Raw genomic sequence first — 16,823 nt, 5'->3', positions numbered from 1 at the left:
GAATCACTGGTGTAGATCACTCTACATGAATTTATAAAGAGCTGCCCCGTCCATCTTGTGGTTGTGTAGGATTCCACCGACTGGATGTACAGTAATGTATTCAACCAGCCCCTCCCATCTGGGTTGTTTCCAATCTTCGGTTATTTCAAACGACTCTGCAGTGCTTACATTTGTGCATTCATTATTTCACTCATGTGGGAGTCGAGATCCGGGATACAGTCTGGGTCTAAGGCTTTGTGCACTGGCAATTTTGACAGATAACTGCCAGGCAGCTCCTGGAGAAAGCCTTAAATGCTAATATAAGAACATTTTATATGAAATTTAACTAATGCAGACTTTTGAGTAGAAGACTAGTAAGGTCAGGGATGTGCTTTAAGAAAATTAATCTGGCTCCACAGTGAAGTGTGGACTAGAGTAGAAAACAACCCATGTGGAGGATAGATTCCAAGGGCATCCCACGAGACCTGCCTCCAGGTGATCATACCTTTGAATGTGGTATGACTTCTAACCAGTACAATATGGCAAAGATGATGGGATGTCATTCTTGCAATCACGTTACATTATTTTGCTCCATTTTGCTAGTAGCTGGGCACTAGAGGCACTCTTTCTCCCTTTCTGCCTTTGATGAAGCAAGCTTCCATGAATCCCACAGCCACAACAACCACATGAAAAAGGAAATGGATCCTTCCCCAATTGAGCCTCCTGATGAGAACCCAGCCCTGGATGACAGCTTGATTGCAGCTTCATGAGAGCCCTGAAGGCCAGGACTTAGCTAAGATGTGCCAGGACTCATGGTCCACAGCAATAATAAGTCTATGAGATAATAAAGGTGTGTTGTTTCAAGCAACTAAATTTGTGTTGATTTGCTTGGTAGCAAGAGATAACTAAAACAAACATTTAGGAGGGTACTCAAAAACTAGGCCATAATAGTAAAGGCCTGAAGTGAAGAGGTGTCAAGGACAGAAGAGGGGAATAGGGATGAGGGGTGGATGTAGGAGATATTTAAGAAAAGAGCAGGACCTGTGATTTACAAGAGGAGCAGACAGAGGGGCCCCTTACCGTCAGGGGGCAAGATGGTTGGAAAACGTCCCTGAAACAGGCTCAGCCCATTTTCATGAGACCAAAACAGAGCAGTCCAAGGTGGGGAGAATCAGCCACCCTTGCTCCTTATCCCTCTCCAAAAGTGCCTCTTTCCTTGCAGATGGCTCCGAGATCACCTCAGCACAGCCTCCCCAGGCCACCAGCTGCCATTGGTAATTTGCTGACAAAGCAGATAAGCACCTACACAGAGAAGACCCACAATAAATCAAGGTGGCATTTCAAACCACTGGGGACAAGATAGACCTTTCAAGTAATTGTGTTGAGTCAGTTCAGGAATGATCTAAAAAAATTTTGGATCACATGTACCAAAGACCTAAACAAAAGATGCAACTATGAAAAGATCTAGAAGCAAAATGTGGGAGAATGTTTGTAATAATCTTGAACTAGGAAGAACTTTCAAAACATGACCCAAATTCAGATGTCACTTTTAAAAAGGCTACATCTGAGTTCAAAATTTTTTAAATATCGATAACCATAAAATACAATAGTCAAAAGAAAATGGAAAAAATAGGAACAAAATATTGGCAACATATATGACAGGCATAGGGCACATTTCCTTGCTACATAAATAATGTGCATGTGCAAACCTGTGCAAGTCTATAAGAAATGCCAACAACCCAATAGAGAAATGTACAATAAAGAAGAAATTAAATTGTCAGACCACAAAGCAGGAAACACAAATGTATTTTATACATCAGAAATGATGCTCATCCTCACACATGGCAGGAAATGCAAATTAAAACTATAATGCAATCCAGTTTTTCATATATTAGGTTGGCAAATATGCTTAAATATACACAGTGCTGCTGAACCAGAGTGTGTATAACTGCTCTCATCCATGGTTAATGGAGTGTAAGTTGGTGCCACTACCAAGTATAGAAAGTCTCACACACACACACACACACACACACACACACAGACTCTCTTGAAAAGGACACACAAGCACTGGTAACAGTGACTGCCACTGGTAGAAGAACCACGTGGCCACTCCAGAACACAGGACTTGAAAGGGAAATTTTCATGTATCTCTTCTGTACTGTTTAAAACTTTCCCAAATACATGTACTACATTCTCAATATTGCTAAAAAGTAGTAAAGAAAAAGAAGTAGAGAGGATTTCCACTTCTGGGAAGATGGAATAGACACACTTTGCCCTATGCCTCCCCCTAAGTACAACTAAAAACCCTGGATATTATACATAAAACAAACATCACGTGAATCTGAAAGGTAAAGAAAAGCAACTAGCTAGGGACCTTGGGACCTGAGGAAGATAAGATGGTGAAGTTTCTGGATGGTGGGTTTTCTTTTGGCCTCATATATCCCAGACTTGGAGCTGAAGAAGATGGCAACCTGAAAATATCAATAGGCACAGACAAAAAATTCCCCAACAAAAGCCTGTTCTTTCTAGCCAAAAGACTAGGAGAGGGGAAGCCTAGAAAGACAAACTTCTATACAATGACTGCTCTAATCCAGTCAAACACTGCCAAAAAAAAACTGTGGTCCCACTCCCATCCATGCTAGCAAAGGCCCAATGCAGCCTTGACTCCCACTCCCACCCAGCAGTAATGAGTCACCCTAACCCCTCCCCACTAGAGTGGTGTTAGAGGAGGCCTAGTGGGGAGTCAGGGTTTTTACTACTGCTCAGCAGTAAAGAGGCCACCCTCAACCCCTGTGGTGTCAGTGGAGGCCACAAGGGGACCAGTAACTAGGCATTCCAACCCCTCCTAACCAGAAAGGAATTTGTAGAGGCCGAATGGGACAACTGGACTTCAACCCCACCTGGCAGTAATAAAGCAGTGCCCCCAAACTCCCCTCTGGAGCATGTTGAAAAAAAAAAGCCAGGCAAAGTGGAAGTTTTAAGTAAGATCTAGAGTCTCAAAACATATTACCCAAAATGTCCACATTTCAATAAAAAATCACTTATCTTAAAGAACCAGGAAAACCTTAAACTGAATGAAAAAAAATAGTCAGTAAATGCCAACTCCAAGATGACAGAGATGTTAGATATTAAAGCAACCATCATAAAAGTGTTTCAACAAGCAACTATGAACATGTTTGAAACCAATGCAAAGTCTAAAACGGAAATATAAGATATAAAGAAGAACCAATGGAAACTTTAGAAATGAAAAATATATTAACTGAAATACCAAATTCAATGGATGGGTTCAACAGCAGAATGGAGAGAACAGAGGAAAGAATCAGTGAACTGCAATACAGAGCAAGAAAAATTATCCAAACTGAGAAAGAGAGAAAATAGACTGAAACAAACAAAGCCTCAGGGACCTATAGTAATACAACAAAAAGTCTCACATTCTTGTCACTGGAGTCTCAAGGGAGAGGAGAAAAAGGGTGGACTGAAAAAGTGCTCAATAGTTGAAAACCTCTCAAATTTGGAAAAAGACACAAACCTACAGATTCAAGATGAGAGAATCTTAAACAAAATAAACTGAAAGAAATCCACAAGACACATCATAGTCAAACTTCTGAGAACTAAAGACATAGAAAAAAATCTTGAAAACAGTTCTAGAGAAACGACACCTACCGATATGGGAAAAACAATTAGAACGACAGCAGATTTCTCATCAGAAACCATGGAGACCAAAAAGATGTAGCACAACATTTTTCACGTGTGAAAAGAACTATCAACCGAGAATCTTATACTGTATCCAGTGAAAATATCCTTCAGGGATGAAGGGGAAATCAAGTCATTCTCAGATGAAGGAAAACTAAGAGAATTTGTTGCCAACAGACCTACCCCCAAGAGTGGCTAAAAGAAGTTCTTCAGGAAAAAAAAGAAAAGAAAAGAAACAACTGAAGAAACCTTGGAACATCAGGAAGGAAGAAATACACTTAAGCAAAAGTGTAGGTAAATACAACTGACTTATTTCTCCTTTTAAATTTCTAAGTGATATTTGACAGTTGAAGCAAAAATTATAACACTGTCTGATGTGGTTTTAAATGTAGAGGAAATATTTAAGACAATTACATTATAATGTAAATTATAAAGGGTAAAAAGACATAAAAGGAGGTAAGGTTTCTATATTCCACCTGAATTGGTAAAATGATGACACCAGTAGACTGTGTTAAGTCGTGTACACATAATGTACACAACACTAAAAAAATATACGAAAAATACCATAGATAAGTCAAAGTGGAATTCTTTAAAATGTTTAGGTGGCACACAAGAAAGCAGGAAAAAGAAAACAGAAATGAAAGAGACAACAAACAGAAAATATAAAAATAAAATTGCATACTGAGGTCCTTAAATATCAATAATTACATTAAATGTGAATAATCTAAAAATATCAATTTATGCTTGATGAAGTCACTTGGCTATTGCCCAAGCCTGATCATATGATAAATTAGCAGGTTGGTCTCCCCTTTACAATGCTAGAGACCTTTCAGTATTTTCCCAATTTGTGTTTTTCACCCAATGCTGGGCCTGGCATTCCCTGACAAGCATATGAACTAGCTGATATAAGTCAGAGAAACCAGGTTGATAAGTTTGAATTCCTCAGCAAATTTGTAAGAAACTTTAGTTACTTTGAAAAAATCTTTAACAATGGCTCACTGTTCACCTTTGGTCCAAGGAATTAAAAGTTTATCCTCTGGACCCTCAGAAGGCTCAATTTTGTAAAGGAAAGCTTCTGACAAGTTCAGAGGAAAAGAGTGGGGAGGGTTTTAGAGAAAAGGGGAAGTTCGGCGAGAAAGCTAATATGGGAGAATTGAGGGTATAGAAGAGGCATAGGAAGTGTAGAAGGGAATAAGGATGATGGTGGTGGAGGTGGAGTCTGGACATGAGGAGCCAAAGAGAGAGACAAGGTGGTGCCAAAGAGGAATCTGAGACAAAGAAGCCAAGAAGAAGAGCCTAAGGCTTTGGGAGCCATTTTATCTTTCTTTAATAATTTGTTTGCCCCATTAATCTTAAAATCTTATTTTTCAGTGAGGTAATTTTAGACTCCTGATAACATAGGGAAGCCTCAAACTACCAATAGAAATAAGTATTGAACTCTTTTCTGGAAGTTTTTGAGCTATTGTAGCCCAATTCAGTTTTAAGGAAATTAAGTTTGGGGATTTCAAATGTTCCCTGTAATGGCCATTGATATTCTAAATTATCTTTGATCTGGTCAGTCCACATAAATGCACATAATTAAGAATGACTTTCTGGGTTTTGGTGATGATTTTCTCTTTCTTTATTTTTTTTTAAATTGAAGTACAGTTGATTTACAATATTGTCTTAGTTTCAGGTGTACAGCAACATGGTTCAGTTAAACATATATTTTTTTTCAGATTCTTTTCCATTATAGATTATTACCGGATATTGAATATAGTTCTCTGTACTATACAGTAAATCCTTGTTATTTATCTAAAAATAAATAAACAAATAAAAATATCATTTAGAAACATGACCCACTATTCTGTTAATAAGAAATTCATTTCCAGTAAAATGATATAGGCAGGTGGAATGTAAAAGATGAAAATATATATATCATGTAAACATTAATCACAAGAAAGCAAAAATGGTTATATCAATATGAGATAAATTAGACTTCAGGGGGAAAAAATTACCAGTCAGAGAGGAATATTTTTTTAATTTTATTTTTATTGTTGACACTATTTGAGATAGATACAATGACCACAACCATTTTAACAAAAATACGGAATGCTTCATGAATTTGTGTGTCGTCCTTGCACAGGGGCCATGCTAATCTTCTCTGTATTGTTCCAATTTTAGTATATGTGCCACTGAAGTGAGCACAGAGAGGAATATTATATAATGATGAAGGATTAATCCACCAAGAAATCCTAAATTCACATGCACCAAACAACAGAGATACAAAATATGTGAAGCGAAACCTGATAGAACTGAAAAGAAAAATACATAAATTCACAATTATATTTTCAGACTTCAACACTCCTCTCTCAAAATTAATAAAATAACTAGGCAATCAGCAAGGATACAGAATAACTCAACAACACCATCAGCCAACAGAATCTAATCAACATTTATAAAACACTCCACCCAACAACAGCAGAATGTACATTCTTCTCAAGTGCCCACAGAACATATGCCAAGATAGACTGGGCCATAAAACAAATCTCAGTGAATTCAAAAGAATTGAATTTTCATACAGAATTCATTCTCTATTTCATATAGAGTGTGTTCTCTGACCTCAAAGGAATCAAACTAGAAATCAATAACAGCAAGATAACAGGAAAACCTCTAAACGCTCGGAAACAAATCAACATACTTCTAAATAATCAATGAGTCAAAGAGGAATCCAGATGCCCCTGAATGCATAAATGGTTCAACTAACTGTGGTCCATCCATACTGTGGCACGCTACTCAGCAATAAAAGGGAACAAACTACTGGTAAATGTATCAACCTGGATGAATCTCCAGGGAATTACACTGAGTGAAAAAAGCCAATCCCAGAAAGTTACACATATACTGTATTATTGCATTTATATAACAGTCTTGAATGATAAAAGTATGGAAATGAAGAACAGATTATTAGTTTTCAGAGGTTAAGTAGAGAATGAGAGCAGAGAAGGGAAGTGGCCGTGGCTACAGAAGGGCTACAGGAGAGATCCATGCAGTGTTGGAAATATTCTGCATCTTGACAGTACCAATATCAGTATCCTAACTGTGATACTGTATTATAATTTTGCAAGATATTGCCAAAGGGGAAAACTAGGTTAAGGGTACAAGGGATTCCTCTGTATTATTTTTTATAACTGCATGCGAATCTCTAATGATCTCAAAATAAAAAGCTTAATTACAAAAAAGTAGAGAATCCCTCCCAGAAGACATGTTATCAAGGTAAGAGTGCCAATACACTCACATTGCCCCCCAACTTTCTCTCTCAGACAAGCACACACACACACCCCACCTATCAAGTGCCTTCAGCTGTCGCCATATAAATTTGCACTGATTTTCTGCCTCTCTTTAGAGAGGTCTCATCCAATCCCTTGTGAGGTCAAAGCAAACACCTCTGAGGACTTTCCTTTGGCTCCTGAAGCTCTTCCACAACTTGGCTCAGGAGCAAGCACTGGATTTGTAAGAGGAACCCAGAACCCACTAGGGAGAGAAAAGCAGGCAGATAGCCCAGCTGCATTTTAGGGAGGCCATGGGCCCCTGAAATTAAATGTAAAAGAGGGTGTGCATCTGGTACATGGTTCTGTGCATGCCACATGCTTTTTTGGAGAGATGGTCTGTGGCTGTCACCCATTTCTCAAAGGGGTTCATTTCCCAAAGGCAAGAGAAGGAAGAGGCCCACACTTGAGACCCACACCCTCCATTTTCTGCAGCCCCAGGAAAAACCGGTGAGCTCTGCCACGCCCAGACCACCTCTGGAAACTCCCAATATGCCTGCCGGTATTCCTGCCTCTAGTTGAAAAAGCAGTGTTCTGAAAATTGCTGGGCCCTTAGGATATTCAGTGTCCATCCTGTGGAGCTAGAAATGTCAGAGCTTGAAGATCTCTCATTTAAAATCCCCACTCCCACCCAACAGAGGAGACTCAAGCCCAGAAATACAGGATGACTTTGTAAGACCATCCAGAAAGTTAGCAGCCTAGTTTAAACCAGAACTCAGGTCTCTTCCCCCCCGCTGCCAGCTTTGGGACATCTGTTCCTTAGGTTGGCGTGAGAGCCTGACATCAGACAGGGCAACCAGGAGAGCGAAGGCTGGGCAGGAGGCCTGCCGTCCCCACGGTATTACCTGTGGAAGATGGCAGTGGGGACACAGCCAGTCACTGGGTTAAAATGAGCACAGCTATGCAGAAGTTCATGAGCAAATGCTTCCTCTGAAAGTACCTGACAGTCCTTCTGAAGTGGCAGCCTGCATTACTCCGCAGAGCTACAAGCAGTTGGCAATGAAGCTTAGGAACACTAGAGAAGTGCTATTACCTTGGAAGACCGGCCATTCAAGGCTCCTCTTTCCCAGGGATGCTTCCATCCAGCTCCCGCCTTCCTCCAAGCCCCTTCACTCCACCCATGGTTTCATTTACCGCGTGTTCACTCACTCCAAATGGTAAGTGAGGACCTCCGGAGCACCGAGAACACGGGGTAAAAGGCAGGAGGCCCGCCTCAGCACAGCTCACGCTCAGGGAGGCCCTGAACTCTGAAGAGGTCAATAACACCCCCAGCTCAGTCAGGCCCACTGCGAGCCCTGCAGCCCTACGTGTGGGGCTGCCCAGTATACCCGTCAACAGGCCCGTCACTGACCTCCCATCGCCCCTGAGCCGTCTGCCTCCCTCATGGCAGTCTCCACCCACCTTCCTTCCCTGAAGGCTCACCCCGCTGCAGTCTGCAGAGAGCTGGGGAGCAGGGAGAGCTCTGTCACCAGACAATTGGAAGAGCCTCCTGTCCGGCCTCCGTCTCCACGCTTGCAGCCCTTTAACCCCCTCCTCAGTCCGCTGCCAGAGTGAACATCCCAAATCACACATCAGACCGTAGCACTCTCCTGACTAAAGTCTCCTGTGGCAGGTGTTCGTGCCCTCCAGGCACGCCTGTGCTTCCCGACACTTCCCAGCCTCCTTTGCAAGTAGGCTGGGGCCATGTGGCTGTTTCTGGCCGACAGACTACGAATAGAACTATATGTGCCACTTCCAGGCTGAGGGCGCTAAGAGCTGGTATGCTTTCTCTGTCTTTCTCTCCCCTACTGCTGCAGACTCTGGAGGTCTCACCAGACTTCACTGGAGTAGAATTGAACCTTTGAGGTTAAGCCATTAACATGTTAGGGGTTGCTTATTGGACAGGTAGCATTGATTGACTAATAAAACTTTTCAGTGGCTCCCCACTGCCCTCAGGAGGTAAGTCCAAACCCTTTAGTGTAGCCATACTCAATGGCTTTTATGGCCTGGCCCAGCCCCCCCATTCTGGACTGTCTCTTGGCCCTCCCCTAAACACACTCTTTCAATAATCGTGATTCAACCATATTTACAGGTTCTGGAAGGGCTACGCCCCCTCCCACCTGAGACGTCTCCTCTATGTGGAATGCCCATACCTCCCCCCACTCCCACCTCCTCGATATGCTTAGCAAACTCATTCTTCAGTTCCCAGCTCAAGCATCCCCAACCCTGACTTTCCCTAGAAGAGCTGGGGGCAGCTTCTTCCTGACCAGTGGCATCTCCCTCTCCAGCCCCCAGAGAGCCCTTGCTCACACTGTATCTTAGTTTTTGTGCTTTACCTTGTGCGTTGCCCCCTCGACTGTGAGCTCCACAAGAAAAAGGAGAGTGTTCTCCCCATCCTTGTCTTCCCAGAGCCTGCCTTAGCATCTGTGCCCAGGAGACCTTCAGAAGATGTTTAAGGACCACACAAATAGAGCCCCCTTTAAACTTTCTGCAGAAAGTCACCTCTTCTTGAAGGAGAGATTCAACCAAGTTGCAGGACCTCTTCACGAAAAGAGGAGGCTTGAGGTGAGGGATAAGATGACCCATAATTACACTGGGCTCTTGAAAGAGTTCTAACAGGCCAGGTCTGTCTGCCTCTGTCCCCCACTGGCTCAGTGTCGCTGGGCAAGGCAGTCCCTTCTCTGGCATCTCTGGGGTCCCTTCCAGCACAAGCTTATGTGGTTCTGGGTATGGCAAAGCTGTCTCTGCCATCCTATCTGCTCTTGCTGTAGTCCCGCTCTTTCCCAGAAGCCTCCACTCAGAGCAACGGGCCCATTTCCCCTGAACCCCCTACCCATTTAACTAGAACCTGGTGAGTCATTCACCAGCAAGGTATTAGGTGTTATCCTTCCTCTGGCATTCTACTTTAATATGAGACCACAGGAAACTCAATGGAATGGTGCTCGCGGAGGGACTTCAGGCACGAGACAGGCAACGCTACAGATATCCGGCCAGTGGTGAGGAGTTCTCTGGAGACACGTCTTCCCTGCACCCCCTCCCAACCCACCCATCACATCACAGAGGCGAGAGCTGTGAAAACGGCTAGACCCCGGCAGATGGCACAGACGGTGCTGGCCTGAAAGAGAGTTAATGTTGGTGGAATATCCTGAGGGTGGGACCCGAGCTCCTCACTCCTCATTCCATGGTCTCTTTTATCTGGCATTTCTGAGTGAGACAATGAGCAGACAGACTGGAAAGTTACAGACGGGCCAGCTTTGCCGATCCCTGCCAAAAATGCAGCAAAGGAAGCTGGCGGGAGACTCGAGCCTCTTTAATTTCCTCTTCTGTTTGGCTTTGCCTGTGCTCCCCCTCCCACCCCCCGACTCAGAGTCTTTTGTGCCCTCGGGCTCCCAAGGAGCCCTGCTTCCCATCCCAGATGTGAGGGAACTCCTTCCCCCACCCCAAGTCGCTCCTGACTGGTGTGCTGGCCACAGTCAGTAAGGCTCTGGCTTTCCTTGAACAGCAAGGACACTTAGAAGCATGAGATCAACTAGGAAATCCAATTCCCAGGCCAAGCTGGAAATACGGTGGGCAGAAAGGCCAGGGGCAGCGGGGGTGTCTCTCATTCTGTCCCTCCAGACTGGAGTCAGGACCCAACCAGAAACAAAGCTGGGAAGAAAGTAAGTGGGAAAGCACCCCCCAAGAGAGGAGTGCCCTCAGAATGCCAACATGACCCCTTAGAGTGCCCCGCCCCTACCAGCAGGGTCTGAATAGCAACTCTCCACGGTCTACTCGGGAGCACATGCACACACACAACAAATGTAGTTGCCAAAGAAGACAAAAGAATAAAAGAGAGAGACATCAGGATTGAAATCGTGTCCCTATCCGGGCATGTTATTCAACTACAGTGAGCCGCGACTTCTTTCCCTACAAACTGGGGACGGTTTTCAGGATCCTGGCGAGGATTTAGTGAGATAACACTCCTGCTATGAGACTTGCACGGAGAGAGGCTTCCATAAATGTTAATAATTCCTCCCCAGATCCCGGCAACCAGTTGTCCTTTGAAAATGACAGCTCTGCCATCAACTAGCTTTGTGACCCCAGGCAAGTCCCTCACCTTCTTGGACTTTTCTTAAAGTTTCCTAATCTTGAAGAGCAGTGTTTCTCTGACTGAGGTGTGCATCAGAATCACTTGGAGGGTTTGTAAAACACAGATGACTGGGCCCTATCCCCAGAGTTTCTGATTCTGCAGTTCTGGGGTGGGACTGGACACTCTGCATTTCTAACGAGTTCTCTGGTGGTGTTGATGTTGCTGGTCCAAGAACCACACTTTGAGAAGCCCTGAAGTAGAGGCAGTATAAGAACTCTTTGTACTTCTAGCAGTTTAATGAGTACGTTAAATTAATCCATATTAAGTTTTCAGTGATGAATACTGGTTCAATGTGCTCTTCTTAAGGCTACTTGTATTTTAAAGAGGATAATGTCTTGACCCAAAGAAATCATCTTTTGGTTCCCCACTTCTAAGTTAGGCATCAAAAGACCCCCAGGGTACATGACCAGATGATTTGGAGGGAAGGGCTTCCCAGGCCTCGCCAGTCACACGACACAGGTGTGACTGAAAAGTCATTTCATTTGCAAAGCTCTGGCGTCCCAAGTGAGTCAGCTGCACTTGGTTAATTGCCATTTGGGGGCACGATGTCTGAGGCCGAGGAAAGGCCCCTCGTTGCCTGAAATCAGCCCAAGGCCAGGCCCCATCGCTAGAAGCAGGGCTGTCAGTCAGCTGTGACATTCTGGATCCCCCCAGCCCTGTTAGGGCCAGAAGAACAGCCTGGGGCCTGGGGAGGAGGATAGAGCCAAGGGCCTGCAGCCCCAGAGGCTGTCGCTCTGTACATGTGCAGTCTGGGGTGTAGAACCCCTCTCAGCTTCACTCCCTGCCTTTGTGTCACTGTAAGACCTGTCCAGCAGGGTGGCTGGGCTCTGTAAATGCTGCTGTCATTCTGCTAATGCTCTGGGCCTGCCTCAGGGAAGAGAGCTGCCCTGCGTGTCAATTACAGAATGATGGCACCTCCCCCGTGGCTTTGCACCAGTCCCCCACCCAGCACGGCCCTGTCTTTGGCGCACAGGAACACTGAAGAGGGTAGAGATCGTTACGTACCGACACCTCCCATCCCCACTGCGTTCTCAATACTTCTAATCGCAAACTTAGGCACATAGACAAAGTCTTCAGGAAAAAGGTCAGTGCTGAGAAAAAAGGCTCCTAGAAAGAATCCAGGGGCTGAAAGAAGGCTGAGATCAAGCCCTCAGGGACCCAACCTGGGTTCCCACTCCAGCCCAGCATGCAGGTCACAGGGGATGGAGGGAAAGGCCTCCTGGCGAGCCTACCCCCAAAGCATCATCGCACAAAGCACCTGGTTTTGCTTTTATTCATGCAGCAAACATTTAGTAAGTCTACGAATGTCTGAGCATTGGGTCGGTGGTGGAGATCTAAAGACAAACAAGAGGCGCCCGCCACCCACCGCCAAAGCTTCTGGTCTAAGAGGGCGAGGCAATTGTACAAATTATCATCAGTACATGCAGTGAGAGTGGTGAATGCAAAGTCTATGTGATCTCAAGGGGAGAGATGGCCAAGTCTTCTTGTGGGGGGAGGGAGATGGGGGGAGGGAAGAACACAATAAAGCAGTGCACAAGGGTAACACCTGAACTCATCCTAAAGGATGAATAGGAGAAACCATGTCTGAACAGGGGTAATATTCAAAATCTTTAACAAATGCTAAGGCCCAATCCCAGCCAAATCAAAACAGATGCTGGGCTTGAATGTCAGCCTTACCAGGTAAATATGGCTAGCTAGACATATGCGTCTACTTCTGCTTCCTCCCCAAACCCTACTGGAATGACAGCTTTTTAAAAAGTAAGTATAAATAGACAAAAATGGGAAGAACCAGAGAGGAGATAAAAGTAACAGAATTTCTGAAGCTAGAAATCAGATGGACAAGTGGTGAATGGCCCAGGAATCCCTAGACGCTGAATTCTAAGCCAGCGGCGGGGGAAGTTGAGAACCAACGCGATTTATACTGCAAAAGCCCTTAACAGCTCAGAAATTGGTGGTACCAATCCCTCTTGAAAGCAAGAGAGAAGAAGGGAGGGATAAAACAAGGAAGGTTGGTGGGCAACCTGTTTAGGAAGCAGTTAGAGTCCCAGGTTCTTTCCCTGACTAGTAATGGCCCCTTGCCCAGCACAGCAGAAGAGGGAGGTTTATTCTGTTAAATAAATAGAGGCTTTCTGGACTGGGAGACACCAGGAGGAATTGAGGAGAGACCTACCTTGCTGAAAACAGGGGAATTAAAGATCATCTAGCTGAATTCTGGTTACTGAGGCGAGGCTCCTCTTCCACTGGGTACTCAGAGCACCAACCTCAGGATGTTACTCTCCAGGCAAGAGACAAGATGAGCCTTCTCTGAGGACCCCAACTTGACTGTGAAGAAAGACTTCATGATTTAAGAAAGACTTCATCTCACACAACTCAATATCAAAAAATCAAACAATCTGATTAAGAAATGGGCAGAGGACCTGAATAGACATTTCTCCAAAGACATAGAGATGGCCAACAGACACATGAAAAGATGCTCAACATCACTAATCATCAGGGAAATGCAAAACAAAACCACAATGAGATACCACCTCACACCTGTCAGAATGGCTATCGTCAAAAAGACAACAAGTGCTGCCAAGGATGTGGAGAAAAGAGAACCCTTGTGTAATGTTGGTGGGAATATCAATTGGTACAGCCACTATACAAAATAGCATGGAGGTTCCTCAAAAAATTAAAAATAGAACTACTGTATGATCCTGCAATTTCACATCTGGGTATTTATCTGAGGAAAATGAAAACACGAATTCAAAAAGATACATGCACCCCAATGCTCACTGCAGCATTATTTACAACAGCCAAGATAGGGAACAACCTAAGAGTCCATCAATAGATAAATGGATAAAGAAGATATGATTACACACACACACACACACACACACACACACACACACACACACACACAATGGAATATGACGCATCCATAAAATAGAATGAAATGTTCCCATTTGTGACAAAATGGATGGACATAAAGGGTATCATGCTAAGTGAAATAAGTCAAACAGAGAAAAATAGCATATGATCTCACTTATATGTGGAATCTAAAAAAGCAAAACAAACAAAACAGAAATAGACCCATAGATACAGAGAACAAACTGGTGGTCACCAGAAGAGAGGGGGGGGTGAGGGTTGGGTGAAACAGGTGAAGATGATTAAGAGGTACAGACTTCCAGTTATAAAATAATAAGTCACGGGAATGTAATGTACCACATAGGGAATATAGCCAATAATATTGCAATCATTTTGTGTGGTGACAGACATTTTGTGTGGTGACTAGACTTATCGTAGTGATCGATTCCTAATGTATTCATAATGTATCATATGAATCACTATGTGGTACACTGAAATTAATATGACATTTTATGTCAACTATACTGCAATTAAAAAAATAAAAATAAAGACTTCATAACATTTAAGACTGCACAAGAGAAAGGCCCAGACAGATTATCTTCCAGTGAAGCCCACGGTCATCAAATCCCACTTGCACTGTTACTCTTAAATAGGTGCAGATAAACAAAAATAACCAGATAACTGAAGAAAGATCCAAAATTGAATAATAGACACCAAAACAAACAACTTGGAAGAAACAGAGACTGTGCAGGAAGAAAAAAACTTGAAAAAAATAGATCATAATTTCTTCAGGGAGACAATATTGCAGTCATAGAACAGGATGCTATAAAAAGGGAATAACAACAAAAAAATTCTTATTAAAAATATAACAAATGAAATATCAATAGAGGGCTGGAAGGTAAACTTAAGAAAACCTCCCAGAAAGTAAAGCAAAAAGACAAAGAGATAGAATAGAGAAGAGAAAAGTTAAGAGAACTACAGATCCAGTCCAGAAGGTCTACTCTCCAAATGAGAGGCTTAGAAAGAGGGAACTGGGTGTGGGGGGAAGGCATAAAAAAGAAAAGTAAATCATCTACAAAATCAAGAAAATGTCCTGGAACTAAAGGCCCCAGAGGTTATAGGTTGAAAAGGCCAGCCAAGTGGGCCCTTAGATAAAAATATGGGCGCAATGATAAAAATAGATCCACTGTAAGGCAAAACACATCATTATGACATCTCAGAATACGGAGGCAAAAAACAAAAACAAGAACAAAACATGTTCCTGGGTCAGAAGACTCAATGTTAAAATGTTAGTCCTTCCCGACTTTATAGACTCAACACAATCTCAATAAAAATTCCAGAAAGCTATTTTGTAGATCTTGACGAACTGATTCTAAAGTTTATATAGAAAAGCAAAAGACCTAGTGTAACCACCACAATACAGAAGAAGAACAAAATTGAAAGGCTCACAAAATTGAAAGACTCACAATACCAACAAAATTGAAAGACTCACAAAAATATAGTAAATTTCCAAATTTACTATAAGGTTACAGTAATCAAGACAGGATGTGAAAAGAATAGTGAAAGAATAGACACATAGGTGAATAAAACAGAATAGACAGCCCAGAAAAAGGCCCACACAAATGTAGTTAAATGATCTTTGACAAAGGAAAAAAGGCAACTTATTAAAGGTTTATCAATTTTATTTATCTTCCCAAAGAATGAGGTTTTAGTTTTATTGATCTTTGCTATTGTTTCCTTTGTTTCTATTTCATTTATTTCTGTTCTGATCTTTATGATTTCTTTCCTTCTACTAACTTTGGGTTTTGTTTGTTCTTCTTTCTCTAGTTCCTTTAGGTGTGAGGTTAGATTGTTTATTTGAGATTTTTCTTGTTTCTTGAGGTAGGAATGTATTGTTATAAACTTCCCTCTTAGAACTGCTTTTGCTGCATCCCATAAGTGTTGGATCATCGTGTTTTCACTGTCTTTTGTCTCTAGGTATTTTTTTATTTCCTCTTTGATTTCTTCAGTGATCTCTTGGTTATTTAGCAACGTATTGTTTAGCCTCCAGGTGTTTGTGTTTTTTACGTTTTTTTCCCTGTAATTGCTTTCTAATCTCATAGCGTTGTGGTCAGAAAAGATGCTTGATATGATTTCAATTTTCTTAAATTTACTGAGGCTTGATTTGTGACCCAAGATGTGATCTACCCTGGAGAATGTTCCATGTGCACTTGAGAAGAAAGGGTAATCTGCTGTTTTCGGATGGAATGTCCTATAAATATCAATTAAATCTACTGTGTCATTTAAAGCTTGTGTTTCCTTATTAATTTTCTGTCTGGATGATATGTCCACTGGTGTCAGTAAAGTGTTAAAGTCCCCCACTATGATTGTGTTACTGTCGATTTCCTCTTTTATAGATGTTAGCATTTGCCTTATGTATTGAGGGGCTCCTATGTTGGGTGCATATATATTTATAGCTGTTATATCTTCTTCTGGGATTGATCCCTTGATCATTATGTAGTGTCCTTCCTTGTCCCTTGTAACAGTCTTTATTTTAAAGTCTATTTTATCTGATATGAGTATTGCTACTCCAGCTTTCTTTTGATTTCCATTTGCATGGAATATCTTTTTCCATCCCCTCACTTTCAGTCTGAATGTGTCCCTAGGTCTGAAGTGGGTCTCTTGTAGACAGCATATATATGGGTCTTGTTTTTGTATCCATTCAGCCAGTCTATGTCTTTTGGTTGGAGCATTTAATCCATTTACATTTAAGGTAAATTACTGATATGTATGTTCCTATTACCATTTTCTTAATTGTTTTGGGTTTATTTTTGTAGGTCCTTTTCTTCTCTTGTGTTTTCCACTTAGAGAAGTTCCTTTAGCATTTGTTGTAGAGCTGATCTGGTGGTTCT

General features: G+C 42.5%; 1 non-coding gene across 1 annotated transcript; it reads right to left on the bottom strand.

Annotated features, from left to right (window-relative positions):
- Positions 1-5,752: 5,752 nt before the first annotated feature.
- LOC114902288 lies at positions 5,753-5,859 on the bottom strand. Its single transcript, XR_003795466.1, has one exon. It is a non-coding gene; the product is annotated as a U6 spliceosomal RNA (small nuclear RNA).
- Positions 5,860-16,823: the final 10,964 nt, after the last annotated feature.

Source organism: Monodon monoceros, unplaced genomic scaffold (assembly GCF_005190385.1).
Source record: "Monodon monoceros isolate NGI ecotype Baffin Bay Population unplaced genomic scaffold, NGI_Narwhal_1 Super_Scaffold_1, whole genome shotgun sequence".
NCBI classification, from domain to species: domain Eukaryota; kingdom Metazoa; phylum Chordata; class Mammalia; order Artiodactyla; family Monodontidae; genus Monodon; species Monodon monoceros.
The sequence above is the reverse complement of the archived record's forward strand: the minus strand, read 5'-3'. Positions and strand labels throughout refer to the sequence as shown.